The sequence below is a fragment of the Myotis brandtii genome, unplaced genomic scaffold, assembly GCF_000412655.1.
Source record: "Myotis brandtii unplaced genomic scaffold, ASM41265v1 scaffold456, whole genome shotgun sequence".
In the NCBI taxonomy this organism is placed as follows: Eukaryota; Metazoa; Chordata; class Mammalia; order Chiroptera; family Vespertilionidae; genus Myotis; species Myotis brandtii.
In genome coordinates, this window is record NW_005367431.1 from 6,119,787 (window position 1) to 6,136,255 (window position 16,469).

Sequence of the window (16,469 nt, forward strand, 5' to 3'; positions counted from 1 at the left end):
CTGGGTTTGAGTCCCAGCGTGGCCTGGTACTAGCTGTGTGGCCCTAGACAAGTGGCTTAACCATTCTGAGACTCAGTTCCCTTACCTGTAAAATTATGACTCTAAGGCCCATTTCTGCGGGTCATTGTGGGCATTTGGCGTAAGCGTGTAAAGCACATGACATGAGGCTTTGCACCGTCTAGGTGCCCGATGAATAGTAGCAGTTATGATAGGTGTTTGATCAATTTACTAGATAAAAGGCTCCGAAGTACCGGGGAGAGCCTGAGGAGGGCAGTGTTTGCACTTGGTGGGCACTGAGCCATGTGGGATCTCACAGGGTCTTTGGCCTTCTTCCCTGCTCTGGGGGATGCTCAGGATTTGGGTTCAGGCCCGACAGCTCAGGGCTCAGGTCCTACAAGAGGTCACCACTCCTGTGTGGGCCTGTGTGGCCTTCCTTCTGGCCCTGGCTTGGGAATCAGGAGGCCTGGGCTCTAGGCCCTGCCCCTTTCCTGGCCTGTTTCTTCTTCCACCCACTGGGGTTCATAATCCCCGCTCTGCTGTGGTGCCGTGGGGGAGATCGTGCCAGGTGTACGTGAGAAGGTGGATAGGGAAGAGCTTTGCAAGGGGCAGGTTCCTCCCTGGGATGAAATGCAGCTAAACTGTCCACAGGCCTGCGTTCTCACCTGATCACATTCCGTGCTGGAGTACCGTGTGAGCTCTGGTCAGCAAGCCCACCTCTCTGAGCATCGCTTTCCTCCTACATAAACGGCTAACATACATTTATGTCCCAAATTGTTTTTCCAGCCGCAGACTCCAAGCGTATCTTTCAAGTCCAAGGCTTAGGAAATCACTCATCAAGGGGTCTCCTGGCCCTGCTCTCGGCTCCCCCAGGATCAGAGCGATGTCTGGTTCGCAGCTCCTCCCCGTGCCTAGCACGGAACCTGGCGCTCAGACGCTCCATCTCAATACTTCTAGACACTGCCTGCTTACGAGGAAAGAGCGTGGGCTTTGGCGGCCATGCACGTAGAAAGGCAGTGAAGAGTGGTGGTCAGCATGCCGGCTGCCTGCAAATCCCAGCTCCACCGGTGCCAGCGGTGTGACCTTGGGCAAGTCACCTAAGCTGTTCCCTCACCTGTAAAATGGGAACAATAGTATCTACCTCCTAGAGTCGTGGTGAGGAGGACATTTGGTTCATTTAGGCAACAATGCCTAGAACAATTCCTGGCATTATCAAACTAGCTGGTTCAAATACCAATCCGCTGGGTGACCTCAGACAAGTGGTTCAACCTCTCTGAGCTACAGTTTTCTCATTGGTAAGAGCATCTACTCCCTAACGTGGCTGTGAGTATTGCAATCGATGAGCAGTACTGGCCCAGGGTTGGGAGGGGTTGGGGGTTGCAGCTGCAATCTCAGGGCTTGCCGCTAGAAAATGCCGCCCCCCCCGCCTCGGCCCCACTTTGCAACCACCCTAATCAACACCCCCCTGATGATGCCACCCTGACCAGGCCCTGTGGGGGTCTCGGAGAAGAACCCGCTCCAGCCCAGTCTTTAAGGAGCTGCCAGGCGAGGGCGAAGACTGACTGACACACCGACCAGGTAGCGTGACACCAGCAGGGATGGCCGTGGGGTCTCTGGGGGGGTAGTTAGGCTTCCATCGCACAGACCGGAAACAGGGCTCTGGAGGATACCGTGCTACGGCCGGCTTTTATCGAGTGCCGATGAGATGCTGGCGCTGTTCTACGGACGTAACTCATAATAACTCATCCAAGCCTCACCAGCCCATGACGGAGGTGACGTTACTTTCCAAGGACGTGGGCTTACAGTGGCAGAGCTGGGATTCGATGCCAGGTGGTCTGACTCCAGGGGCTGCTTCCCTAACCACCACACCACACCACCTTGATGCGACTCGCACTGCGTCAACAGTCCATGAGTGCTGAGCAGGGGCTGGCAGCTTCTGCTCCAGGCATCTGTCCGGGACTCTCTCCACTTTGCCGTGCTGGCTCTGGGGCCCCCCTTCCTCCTGCCCTCCCTCCCTCCCTCTCGTCTTCCTCTTAGGCACCATCCTTCCCCTGCTGGCTCTATAAAGGGGCAGCCCCGGCTCTAGTTGAGCAGTTGACCTCTCTGAGCCTCAGTTTTCTCTGCTGTAGAATGGGGGCACAGGGCTCCTGTGAGGGTCTAGGACCATTCTGATAGATGCCAAAGGGTTTTGGCTCCAAGACCAAGATCCTCCTGGCTCCATGTTTAGTGTGCCTCTTCCATCTGCTGGCGATTCCCTGGGCCCGGCTGAAGTGGCTGCCCACTCTCCCCTCCGTTCTGTGCCAGCCCCTCCATCTGGACCGCCTTCCCGGCTGTCCTCTCCCATCACCAGGCCCTGATCCCTCTCAGACACCCCAGGCTGCCTCCTCCAGGAGCGTTCTCTCATTAGGAGTGCTGCCCAGCCACCCCTTGGCCCTCCCACCGGGCATCTGTGGTTTCTGTATCTCTTGGCACTGTGCTTCATGAAACCCTTTCTCCTGTCATTCCTTCCCGCTCCCCCCTGCAGCCAATCAATTACCACGTCTTCCCTCCCCAGCAGTGCCCGGTCCTGGCTCTTCTTCGCTGCCCTCCCACCCACTCTTTAGCTTCTCCTGGCCATCTGGCCTCCTCCTGTCCACCCTCCAGGACCAGCTTTCCAAAGTGTAAGCCTTTCTGTGCCACTTACTAGTAAAAACCCACCCTGGCTTATCATGGAATATTATTTGGCCCTAAAAATGAATGAAGGACTGATTCATGCTACCACACAGGTGAAAGGAGCCAGTCACAGAAGGCCACACAGTATATGCTTCTATGCCTATGGAAATGTCCAGAACAGGCACACCCATGGAGAGAGAACGTAGATGAGCGGTTGCCAGGGGCTGGGGAGAGCAGAGAATGGGGAATGACGCTATGGGTAATGGGTTTCTTTCTGAGGTGATGAGAACGTTCTAAAATTGATTGTGGTGATGGTTGCACAATTCTGAATACACTAAAAGTCACCGACTTGTACAATTTAAATAGGGGAACTGTATGGTATATGAGTTCTATCACAATAAAACGGCTATTTAAGAAAAATTCACAATAGCCCCCAAGCACCTCAGGCCCCCGGTGCCCCCAGGGCTGGCACATGCCCATCTCAGTGCCCACTAGCCCAAGCCTGTGCCTGATGGTCTACACAGTCAACTGCATAGGCTGCCACCCCGAAGCCCCCCTCCACACCTCCGGCCTTTGGTGATCCCGCCCTCGTTACCTGGAGTGCCCGCCCTTTGTCATAAGGGGAAGTCCTACATTCTTTTAAGACTCAGCGCAGGTATCACCTCTGCAGGGAAGTCTTCCCTAAGATCCTAGGCTGGGTTGAGGTGACCATTTTAATTACTTCCTTGTGAACCTGTAAGTACCTGGCTGGACTGTAACCTTCCAATTCGATGCCGGGTACCCAGTGGGCGATGGGTGGATGAAGGGAGGAACTGGAAGAGCATCCAGCTCAACCACCTTACTTGACATTTGAGGAAACTGAGGCCCAGAGAGGAGCAGACACTTAAGCTCACACAACCAGGTGGAGGCCGCTGGACCCTGGCCATTCGTCTCCCCTGCTAGTAACCCGGCGAATGGGGAGTTGGAGACCTCCCTATGGGCTCCCACTGAGAAGGGTCCCCATAAACGTAGGTGTCTGCCAAGGCCTCGAGGACTTAACTCGTAATAACTCATCCAAGCCTCACCGGCCCATGACGGAGGTGACGTAACTTTCCAAGGACGTGGGCTTACAGTGGCAGAGCTGGGATTCGATGCCAGGTGGTCTGACTCCAGGGGCTGCTTCCCTAACCACCACACCACACCACCTTGATGCGACTCGCACTGCGTCAACAGTCCATGAGTGCTGAGCAGGGGCTGGCAGCTTCTGCTCCAGGCATCTGTCCGGGACTCTCTCCACTTTGCCGTGCTGGCTCTGGGGCCCCCCTTCCTCCTGCCCTCCCTCCCTCCCTCTCGTCTTCCTCTTAGGCACCATCCTTCCCCTGCTGGCTCTATAAAGGGGCAGCCCCGGCTCTAGTTGAGCAGTTGACCTCTCTGAGCCTCAGTTTTCTCTGCTGTAGAATGGGGGCACAGGGCTCCTGTGAGGGTCTAGGACCATTCTGATAGATGCCAAAGGGTTTTGGCTCCAAGGCCAAGATCCTCCTGGCTCCATGTTTAGTGTGCCTCTTCCATCTGCTGGCGATTCCCTGGGCCCGGCTGAAGTGGCTGCCCACTCTCCCCTCCGTTCTGTGCCAGCCCCTCCATCTGGACCGCCTTCCCGGCTGTCCTCTCCCATCACCAGGCCCTGATCCCTCTCAGACACCCCAGGCTGCCTCCTCCAGGAGCGTTCTCTCATTAGGAGTGCTGCCCAGCCACCCCTTGGCCCTCCCACCGGGCATCTGTGGTTTCTGTATCTCTTGGCACTGTGCTTCATGAAACCCTTTCTCCTGTCATTCCTTCCCGCTCCCCCCTGCAGCCAATCAATTACCACGTCTTCCCTCCCCAGCAGTGCCCGGTCCTGGCTCTTCTTCGCTGCCCTCCCACCCACTCTTTAGCTTCTCCTGGCCATCTGGCCTCCTCCTGCCCACCCTCCAGGACCAGCTTTCCAAAGTGTAAGCCTTTCTGTGCCACTTACTAGTAAAAACCCACCCTGGCTTATCATGGAATATTATTTGGCCCTAAAAATGAATGAAGGACTGATTCATGCTACCACACAGGTGAAAGGAGCCAGTCACAGAAGGCCACACAGTATATGCTTCTATGCCTATGGAAATGTCCAGAACAGGCACACCCATGGAGAGAGAACGTAGATGAGCGGTTGCCAGGGGCTGGGGAGAGCAGAGAATGGGGAATGACGCTATGGGTAATGGGTTTCTTTCTGAGGTGATGAGAACGTTCTAAAATTGATTGTGGTGATGGTTGCACAATTCTGAATACACTAAAAGTCACCGACTTGTACAATTTAAATAGGGGAACTGTATGGTATATGAGTTCTATCACAATAAAACGGCTATTTAAGAAAAATTCACAATAGCCCCCCAAGCACCTCAGGCCCCCGGTGCCCCCAGGGCTGGCACATGCCCATCTCAGTGCCCACTAGCCCAAGCCTGTGCCTGATGGTCTACACAGTCAACTGCATAGGGTGCCACCCCGAGGCCCCCCTCCACACCTCTGGCCTTTGGTGATCCTGCCCTCATTACCTGAAGTGCCCGCTCTTTGTCATAAGGGGAACTCCTACATTCTTTTAAGACTCAGCGCAGGTATCACCTCTGCAGGGAAGTCTTCCCTAAGATCCGAGGCTGGGTTGAGGTGACCATTTTAATTACTTCCTTGTGAACCTGTAAGTACCTGGCTGGACTGTAACCTTCCAATTTGATGCCGGGTACCCAGTGGGCGATGGGTGGATGAAGGGAGGAACTGGAAGAGCATCCAGCTCAACCACCTTACTTGACATTTGAGGAAACTGAGGCCCAGAGAGGAGCAGACTCACATGGCTCTTCTCTGATCTCAGCTATACTGTGCGACTTCGAGGTGTGCTGGGGCCTCAGCTCCCATCAGCCACCTCCTCTCCCACGGAAAGAGGCCTGGGGTGGCTGCCATCCACAGAGCCCGGTGCCCTAGGGGCCATGCTGCTCGTAGCTTCTCAGCTGGGAAGGCACCTGTCCTGCCAACATCTGAGTCTCGTACGGAAGTGGGAAGAAAACAACGAGACCTGAAGACACAGACTCGGGCAGTGGTACCCCTGCCAGGAGTGTGGGCTCAGGTGCACCTGCCGTCTCTGAGACTCAGTCTCCTCCAGAGAGGGAGCTGATGATACCTGCCCGGGACAGACGAAGTGAGAGTCTCTCAAAGGGTCTCCCTGCCCACGATCCTCCACGATCTGATGAGAATGAGTCGGACCCACCACACCCTGCTCCCCACCAGGCACCAGAATGAACCTACACACCTCGCCCTGGCCCATAAGACCTGCAAGGTTGGCTCTGCTGTCTTCCTGCCACTCACTGCCACTCCCCTCACTTACTGTGCTCCAGCCCCTGGTCATCAAGAGTGTTCTCACCCAGGGCCTTGGGCCATGCTGTACCCGCTGCTCTTCCCATGCCTGATCCTTTTCATCCTTCGGGGCCCAGCTTCAGTGTCATCGTCTGGAGAGGCCTGCCCTGGCCATCCTGACTAAGTGATTCTCTCGCTACGATGTCTGTCTCTGTTTCCTTCATCACAATTTGTAATTACAGCTGACCCCTGAACAGGGCTGACTGTAGAGTCAAAAGTTATAGGCAGATTTTCAACCACACGGCGGGGGAGAGGGGGTTGGTGCCTCTCACTCCCTCGTTTTTTCAAGGGTCCACTGTATATTAGAAAACAGCGTATAAATGTGTGCGCCATCTTCCCCCTGCATTGGAAAGACCTGGAGAGGAACCAGGTTTGTCTGGTCTCATTGGGTCCCTCGCTGGTGGTACAGAGTGGTGGGAACATAGTAGGTGCTCAATATATATTTGTTGAATGAACAAACATACCCCTCACAGGAGGTTGTGAGGATCAGATAAGAAAGTGGGTGAGGAAATACTTAGTCGAGTCAATACCAGGTCTGGTGCCACCACTATCATCTCAGTGTCCCCCGGCCGCATGGATGCTCAGATCCCTCTCCACTTCTCATTTGTTCTCCCCAAGGGTCTTCCCAGGGGCCTGCCCACGGGGTGACCTACTCATCCTAACGGCAAGCCCCGTATCCTGGAAACAAACACCCTTAGTCACGGGCAACCGTGCTGTGTTCTTCTCCAGCCCCATCTGTCACCTCTCATCTGTTTGCAGTTCCCTCCATGCCCTGGCTGCACACACCTGTCCCTTTGCCTGAATGCCCCCGCCCCCATCATCCTGTGCCCTGGGATTGGTGAATCTGACCTGTGCCCCTCTGGGAGGCCTGCCCTCCACTGTCCACAGCAGATAACGCAGACCTCCACTGAGCATGCCCAACACATGCTCTGTAGGCAGTGATGTGCTGGTAAATGGTTGACTGGGGCGGGGAGAGCCAAGATTTGTTGTATTTGCTGATTTCTGTGCTGTAAACGCTCCCACCAGGGCAATTTGAGATACCTGAGCCGGGAAGAAATGCCCACCGTTGGCTCTTGTAAGCCAAGCTGGCACAGACCACCTCCATCCCACCACTGGACCTAACCCATAGGTGACTTCTCTGTGTTTTTCCCACTGGTTGGTGAACCTTGGTTGGGGTAGGGGCTGCGTCTTTACTCTCTACATGCCCAGCACCTAATGTAGGGTTTGGCACATAGAAGGTGCTCAGTTAATTCAGTTTTCTGAATGAAGGTAGGTCTGTCTCCCCACTGGACAGTGAGCAACTTGAGGGAAGGGACTGTGGGTTTGATAGGCTCATATACACAAGCATTTAGAACACACAGCAAGTGCTATATAAATGTTAGCTATGCTTCCTCACCCAGCATGCAAGGACAATAATCATTCCCAGTTATCACGTGTTTCCCAGGTGCTGGGCCTACTGCAAGTGATTTACATGGGTTTTCTCACTAAATTCACATGAGCACCCACGGAAGTACCATGAACACCCCCCTTTTTACAGATGAGAAAACAGAGGCTCAGAGCGGGGGAGTGACCACGACAAAGTCACACAGCTTCCAAATGGCAGAGCTGAAGTTTGACTGCAAGTCTTGTAATTCCAAAGACCTTGTGCCCAGGTACAACTGGACACAGAAATCACCGTGTGGCTGAATATAAGGACCGGAGACCATCTTGGGACGGGGCTTGAGGGAGTCATTCAGCAAGGGAGAGGCAAAGCCTGGGCCCCAAACACAGGACTTGGGGCCAAAGCAGCCAGCCAGCACCCGCCTTCTGCTGACGCCCAGAGCCCTGGCCAGGCAACTGCAGGCGGGGATGGCAGCCGGCCGGGGAGGAGGATTACAAAGAAACAGATTTTCTCCCGCCTGCCCCCTGGGCTCCGGGGATAGGTGATAATTGACCGAGTGAGCCCTCAGTCAGGCCAAGGCAGGGCTCCATCTGGGCCTGGCACGGTGGGGCCGCTAATTGGCACTGGGTGATCCTCGAAGCCTCCCTGGTTGGCTTGCTGCTCTGCCCCCGCCCCTCCTCCCAGAGACTCCAGTTTACTCCCCAAAACGACTGATGCTACAATGAAGTCAAAAGCTCGCGGCCCAGAGTGGTCGGCTCCGGGGCGGGGAAGAGCTCTCTGTCTTCTGGGTGTCTGGTGGCTCTACCAGTGGTTCTCAACCTTCCTAATGCCGCGACCCTTTAATACAGTTCCTCATGTTGTGGTGACCCCCAACCATAAAATTATTTTCGTTGCTACTTCATAACTGTAATGTTGCTACTGTTATGAATCATAAAGTAAATATCTGATATGCAGGATGTATTTTCAGGGGTCGCGACCCACAGGTTGAGAACCGCTGCTAGGCAGAGGAGTAATCACCACAGTTTAGCTCCTGCTACTGAGAACTGAGCAGGAGGTCTGATGACATTGAACCTGGGCATGGACTGTGGAGCCAGCTGCCAGGGCTTAGTCCCGGACCTGCCTCTTGCTGACGGTGGCAAGTTACTTAACTCTGTGCCTCAGTTTCCTTGTCTATATAATGGGGGTAAGGATAACACCGACGTTGTATTTGTGGCAAAGATTACATGAGGCAATAGAGAGAAAGCACTGGCAACAGTGCCTGCCCGCCGGCTCACATGAAGTGCTACACGTGTTTGATGTTGTTGTCCTCAGTTATTCTTGGCTCACCACCTGCTATGTGCTCCCAGCCATGGGGATGCAGAGACAAAGATACAGCCCCTGCCCTGGGGACAGTGGGTCCAGTTGGGGAGATTTATTAAGCCCCTATTCTGTGCCAGGCACTGGGACATTGAGACAAAAGGCCCAGGCCCTGCTTGTAAGAGGCGGGGCTAGAACACCCTCTTTTAACCAGCCTGAGTGCTGGCCACTGTGGGCAGGGGGGCCAGGGGCTGAGTTCTGGGCTCAGCAGTGCCAGGTGGTATGAAGGCAGAGGGCATACTTTCCTGCCTTGGGTTTGGGTCGGGGAAAGGAATTTAACTGCACAGAGGAAAGTTCTGGCTCAGAGCAGGGAGGCCCGGGCTCAGCTGCCCTTGCAGCCCTTGCTCTGTGAGCCCTTGCTCTGGGCTCGAATAGGACCATCTCTACGACCTCTTCCGGCTGCAGGACTCTGGCTTGTGGACAGGCTCAGGCACCCAGCCCTGGGCCCTACGTTCTCCCGAACCACGGAGAAACTGATTTGTGTATTTTCTGGGGCTTGTGCACTGCACATGCCAGGGCTGAGCCTGTGTTGTTCTTGTGGCTAAGTGGGCGGGGTTTGGGGTCTCCCTCATGCAAAGTGGCTTTTGCGTTTTGCACGCTTCTTGTTTTTGCTGCTGAGGTTGAGCCAAGGGGAGTCAGTCCCTGGGGCTGGCTGGGCAAGGTGCCCGGTCTTCTGTGCCATGGGCAAGGCCACGCTGGAAGTAGGCGGCAAGCTCCTGGGATAGAAGGAGCTTCTATCCCTGTGGCTAACGTGCGCCTGCCCGGTGCTAAGCCAGGAGTTTCCCTCGCCCATACCCTCGCCCAAGGTCACTCAGGGAGTTAGGGGCAGAGCCTGTGCTCCCACAGTCCATGTTCTCTCTCACACCTGCCTCCAAAGCCCTCAGTGTTCCTCTTCCCCTCTGCCCTCCCCTGAAAAGGGGGGCCCTGCCTGGCCAGATTATGTCCAGGGAGCGCCTCAGGGTCATTCCCCTGTGGTGGTAGCTCCTACTGGGACCACCCAGGGGATGTCAGTCATCTTGCCCCCCCCACCCCCCGTGCCCAATCCTCACATACCCAGGACCCCCTGCTGGGACCTGGGCTCTGTGGATCCCCGCCAGCAGCTGGCAGGACTACAGAAGTCAAAGGCACTGTGTTAACACACCTCCTCTTGGCCTGAGCGGGAAGCCCAGGGCCTCCCCAGGCCAGACTCCACACCGGCCATCTGCTGAGTCCCTTCTCTGCTCAAGACCCTGCAGTGCCCCCTTGTGCCTGGGGTGCATCCAACTCAGCTCCCAGCACCGCCCAGCTGGGCCCTGGGACCTCGTCACAGTAGGCAGCGTCAGCTCCCCGGCAAGCTGTGCTCGGTCACTTCGGGCCTTTGCTCAGGCAGTTCCCTTGGCTGGAAACACTGCCCCAGCTCCAGCCTGGCCAACTCCTGTTTAGCCCTCAAATCTCAGCTCCAGCCCAAATCACCTCTGGGTCCTTCTCCTAGGACTGGGGTTTGGGGCCGAGCCACTCTGCGTATGCCCTGCACGATTATACGATCCTAATTCTCTGCCTCTGCGCCAGGCTCTGAGCCGGGCTGACAGTGGGAATCCACAATGTCCGGCGCCTCTGCTCCGGTGTTGGGCCGAGAGGTGATAGACAGGAGGTCTCTGGAAGTGTTTGCTGGCCGACGGAGGCTCAGAAAGGTGGATTCTTGTGCTTAAGGTCGCTCATCTTGTGTGTGGACTGGAGATTTTGTTCTAGGCCTCTGGAGCCCCCCAGACCATGTCAGAGCCCCAGAACCCCTCCCTGTGCCCCCAGGGAATGGCTGTCAATGCATCCCACCTTCATCATCCTTCTTGTTAACATCTGTCTCCCCATGTCCCACCTTCCCACACGCCCAACTGTGAGCTCCATGGGGACAGCCACCTCATCTGCCTCTGCCCACTGCCTGGCACAGAGCCTGGCACAGAGCAGCCCTGTAGATCCCTTGGCCCCAAGACTGGAGTAACCAGAACTTTCATGACCACTGTGTCTCTTGACATCTCCTCCCCTGTTGCATGTGGGTGTGAGGGGGTGGCAGAGCTCAGTCTCCTGGGAAGTCAGACCCTGCACCCCACAACCTGCAAAGGCAGGTGAGGGTACTTCACGCCCGGCCCTTCCAGCCCCTGGATCCTATGTTGGGCCCCCAGTCTGGGCTCTGGCCTGTCTCCCTTCATGCTATCCCCACGTAGGGGCTGGGAGCTCCCACCCAGCAGGCAGCTCCATTCCTCCAATTTCCTCCCAATTAATCAAGCTCTGAACTTTTTAATTATCTGCCTGCAGGGTGACTCCCCACTCTGGTGAAGCAATTAAGGACATTTCCAAGTGCTGTGCTGCTGCCGACCAGGCCTTGATGGAGGAGGTGAGCGGAGGGAGGGGCTGGTGACAGGAGGGGTGGACAGGAATCCCCCTGGGCCATGGGGCTGCTGGGAGGCTGTCCTGGGGGCCTGGCCAGGGCCACTCAAGACATCTGGGGCAAGATTGTCCAGGGCGACCCCCAGTGTTCACTCAACGGCCCTTTCTCTGCAGCTAGACTCTGGCTTCACCCAGGCTCTGGTTAGGTGCTTTACAATCTCACTGCATCCCCACCTTGACCCTCAGAGCAGGAAATAGAATTATCTCTATTTTACAGATAAGGAAACAGAGGCTCAGAACCATTAGGCAACTCCAGAGGTGCAGCTGGGATCTGCAGCCAGCTCTGGGTCCACATCCACTTCATTCTATTGTCTCTTAAAGATCGGCAGGGCCTGCCCATGTGCCCAGGAGCACCGAGGAAAGGGGTGGGTCAGGGGGAGCCTCTGGAGGAGATGCCACGCAGACCTGAGGAAGAACGCAGGCTCTCCACCTGCAGGGCTGGCGACGGGAGAGGGCGGTGCAGGCAGTGGGGACAGCCGGTGCGAAGGCACAGAGGCGTGAACGGCATGGTGTGTGCCTGGGGAGCTACATAGTTCAGGATCGCCGAAGCATGAAGTTCGAGGCTGAAAGAGGTGAGAGAGGAGGCTGGAGAGGCAGGTGGGGTCGGGTCACTGGAAGTCAGGAGAATATTCATGATCTTCTGGCTCAAGCTTCTCATTTTATGACTACAGACGACATGAGTCAGACGTGGACAGTGACTTGCCTAAGGTCACATAGCAAGTTCGTGGCTGGTGGAGCCAGGGCTGTAGCCCAAGAGTCCTGATGCCCAGACGGGCAGGGAAGGCAGAGGGGAGGAGGAGTGGCAGCTGTCAGATCACTGCGGTAGCCTCCTGCCTGGTGTCCTGGCTTTTGCCCCAGCCCTCCCGCCTCCCCTCTGGCTGTGGTCTGCTCTCAACATATCAGCCAGAGGGATCCTACAGAACAGGAGTCGGAGGTGGGTTGCTCCTCTGCTCAAAACCCTTCAATAGTTCCCATCTCACTTGGAGTACAAATAGTCCTCAAAGCTCACTTCACCTCGCTGGTTAAATTCATGGGTAGGTATTTTATTTTTATTATAATTGTATCCCTTTACCTCTCTGAACTTACCTTGTACTACTCTCCTTTTGTCCACTCCATTCCAGCCACACTGGCCCCCTGGCTGTCCTGGAACACATCAGTCACTTCTAGCCCCAGGGCCTTTGCACGTGTCATTTCCTTTGCCTGGTACACGTCCTCGCTCAGCTACTTCTTCACTATGTCCCGCACTGAGCCTCACATCTTTCTTCTATAATTGAGGTTAATGCTGCAGACTCTACCTTCCTCTCTAGGTTAACATGAGGTCCTAGTGAGAAAGTGGGGAACAAATAGAGCCTCACAAAATCTCTCTCTCCAGTTTGAGGTTATCACCACACAGGGCTTATAAAGGTCCTCACTGGGTCCTTGAGAAAACAGGCCCCCAGACCTTAAGCTGTATCGACACGCCAGGGCCTCCTCCCAGCTTGTAATCCTCGGGCCTCACAGATGCTGGAAAAGCGAGTGTTAAATAATAATCACAATGTGCCCGAGGGGAAGCCGGATGTGTTGGGAAAGCTTGACACATCTGGCAGGGCCAGGTCCGAGTCCCCCCGCACATCTGGCTGCTGTATTGACAGGTGGTGTAGTGGGTCACTGAGGAAGGGCCTGGAGGGCCCAGTCCTGGTGCTACAAGGGGGTGATGGCCGGATGGAGCTGGGGAACATCTCCCAAGCTGCCATGGGCCATTACCCCGCTGTGGGTCCCCACTGTGGGTCGCTGCTGCAAGCCATCCACTGTACTTTGGTTGGCTGTGTTCTGAGGGGCCAACTTAGGACCCAGCACCTGGGCTGCCAGATTTCCAAATCCCTGCCTTATTTTGTCAGCGCCAGCCACCCCTGCTGGGGCTTAGGGAGCCTGGGAAAGTCCCTCCCCTCTCCAGCTGGGGGGTGCATTTTTGGGGTCACCTCATGTAGCACTTCCCCTTCTATGGGATCCAGAAATGTGGTCATCAGCTCCACCTGAGGGAGGCCCCGTGCTGAGACTGGCCTCCTCCCTCCTCCCACCTGCCCCAAGAAAGCCATGGTCATTAATAAAGGACACAATTAGCTGTCAGCAGCGAACATGTCTGGAATTTTTTACCTGCCCATGAGCTCGGTTAAGGCAACAAACCCCCGGACCCCCCGGGGAAGCAGCTGCCACACACCTTCCAGGGCCCCTACGCCAGGGCAGGAGGGGGCCTGTGACTTTTTCAGGGTGGGTTCCGCAGGCCCGGGCCTGCGCGGGGCAGTTTTTTCCAGGCCAGTGGAGAAAGTGACAGAGTAAGAGAGATTTCCTGGCAGAAGTTGTTTTTTTCAACCCAACAGGCAATACACATTCAATACAATTTTCTCCCCCTTCCTGTGCCGACTCAGAGTCTTTCAGAGCGAGAAGGACTTTAGAGACGAGATTGTTCAATGTCTCACTTTACACCTCATTTTGCAGCCGGGGACACTGAGGGCCAGGGTGGGCACGTGGCCTTGTTGGTGGCAGAGGGAACTAAATATGCTTCTCTATGGGTCCCTAACACAATTAGGATTTGTAGCCAAAATCCGAAGGAATGTTTCACAGTCCCTGGCGGTCGTTCGCACACACTACTGAGCCGAATCTGTGCTGGCGCCGGAGGGACAATGGCTGACGAGGACGTAGTCCCTGCCCTCATGTGAGAGAGCTAGAGGGAAAGAAGCAATGGACAAACACAAGCACTAACACAATCTGTGATTGCCTTTAGGGCAGCGGTTGCCGACCGGTGGTCCATGGACCACTGTTGGTCCGTGAGGACCGCAAGGTTGGTGACCGCTGCTTTAGGGAGTGTGGTCAGGAAAGGCCTTTCCGAAAAGGTGGCATTTAAAACACAATCCCGGGAGAGAAGAATGTTGGGCTGAGTGGGAATAATATTTGCAAAGGCGGTACAACCTCAGTGCCTTGGTTCCTCCTCAGTGTGATGGGGTCATTACCAGGCGCCTGCTACCAGCTTGCTTGGCTCTGGGACAGACACCGCTATGCCCAGGAAGGCACTTTCTGTCTGGGCACCTTTGTCCTAACAACACCATGCAGTTGGGATTAGTCACCTCTATTCTGCAGATGAGAAACTGAGGCTGACAGCAGTGACGTGCCTTCCCCGGGGGCACACGGACACCACGCTCAGGAGCCCAGGCCTCCAGTGCCTGCCTGTCTCTCCTTGCCCTCCTGGGTGCTTTCCCGAAGCCCTGCCTCCCCCAGGAACCAGAAAGGCTGGCCTGCTTGAGCCCTGGTAGCCTGCGACTCGAATGCTAATGAAAACCCCACTCAAGAGGTCCTGGCATTTGGAGCCTCAAGGAGAAGGACTAGGACACACAGACAGGGAGCAGGGGAGCTTGCCCACATTCACACTGAGGCCTGGGGGGCCTGCAATCACTCTTCGTCCTAGGGGTACAGAACCCGTTGCCCTCCTCCTGTTGGCTTCTGGGGATCAGGCATAGGCCTCAGCTAACCCAGGCCATAAATCAAACGCACAAGATGTGGCTTTGGCAGCCATCCCAGCGAAAAAGATCTGGGGGTTTGAGTTGACCACAAGCCAAAAGCGGCTGAAAAAGCCAATGTGGTCTTAGGCTGTCAGAGTGGAAGTGGAGTGACAGCCCGGCATCCTCCCTGCTGCTCAGGCAAGGTCAGTTTTGAACTCCACATTGAAAGGAGGTCCAACGAGTAAGAGTAGGCAGCACAGCTCAGGCCCCCAGCTTGCTTTCCATCTGTAACCATCTCTGGATGGTGCTGGGGGCGCTGGGAGCGCGGTCTCAGGTACTAGCTTTTCCGGGAGGCACTTTCTAGGCACACAGCACAGTTCCGGAGCCCCTCTAACCCTGGAGCATTCTCTTGTCCGGATCCCTGGGAAGTATGAGTTCTCTCCTAAATGGAGCTCAGCTTCTGCCTCTACATCCTAGCCCTTTTGGACACTGGGGATTTGAGATCATGTGAGATCACGTGTGTGGGCCTGCCCTTGATTTGAGAACAGACTTACTAAAAAAAAAAAAAAAAAGCCTTTTCTAAGTAATATCTTTATGCCCAACTCTATGTTGGGCACTAGGCAAAGAGTGGATTAGGATACAATCCTTGGCCTTGAGGTTCACTGCTAGAAGGGTCCTCAAAGAAGGCTCTCCAGAGGAGGGGCCATTTGAACTGGGTATTGAAGGATAAGTAGGAGTCTGTTAAGGCCAGAAGAGATGCTGGACATTTCAGGCAGATGGACAGTATGTGCAAAGGAGGAGTGAAGGGCATGGCAGGGTGGCTGGAGCATGGGATATGTGTGGGAAAGGGTAGGACACAAATAATGAAAGGAGGTCTGAGGTTATGACACAATGGGCTTTGTGTGCTCAGTGATGGGGTTTGGGGTTTTATTCTCTAATAGGAGGGGAACTTGTGCTGGCCCTCTGCTGGGGCTCAAATGGCCGCCCCGGTTCCCTCAGCCCTTTCTTCCAAGCCGCCTGCCCAGGACCTGGCCTCCTCTCCCTGCAGTCCTCCCGCTCTGGCCTCTGCTGGCTCACTCCCAATCTCAACTCTTTGCCCGTCTCCTCTCTGTTTTCCCCAGATATCTTCCTCCTCTAGCTCTCAAGCCCTTCCTCCTCTCTTGTCACCAGTACTGCCGCTTCTACCGTTAAAAATGAACTGAGCTATCAGCAACAACAGCCACCATCCATTGTGCACCTACTGTGTACCAGGCTGAGGGCTTCACGCAAGTTATCAGAGAGCCATGCAGCACAGGAGTGGTTAGGAGCACAGCCTCTGGAGTCAGGGTCTCTCTAGCCTTGAACCCTGGCTCCGCCACTAATCTCGGGCAAGTTACTTAACATCTCGTTGTGCCTCAGTTTCCTCACCTGGAAAATGGGTCGATACGACTTACTTTCTAGTGAAGATTCAGAGTTAAAACCATAGTGTGCATTAGCCTTTATCAGCAATTCTTACAGCAATCCTTTAAGGTAGGTACTATTGATAATCCCATTCTTAGAGCAGACAGCTAAAGTTTTGTGAGGGTAAGTAATCCAGCCACTGGCAGTATCAGAGCTGGGAGGGGAGCAGTGGAGCACTACACCTGAGTCCAAAGAGGGGGTTGGTACAAAGTGTCTATGACCTCCCCTCTTCCAAGCTGGTATCTAGGCTGGGCCTAAGGACCCCAAGTTCAATGAGCTTCCAACCTGGGGGGGGGGAAGATGCCCAGGAAACCCAGCAGTTTCCAAATAGCGTGACCAGTGGC

At 55.3% G+C, this 16,469-nt stretch overlaps 1 protein-coding gene across 1 annotated transcript in view; it reads right to left on the minus strand.

Moving 5' to 3' along the window:
• The window catches only part of EPHB2 (EPH receptor B2), a 119,296-nt gene that overhangs the window by 41,462 nt on the left and 61,365 nt on the right, over positions 1 to 16,469 (minus strand). The window lies entirely within an intron of this gene.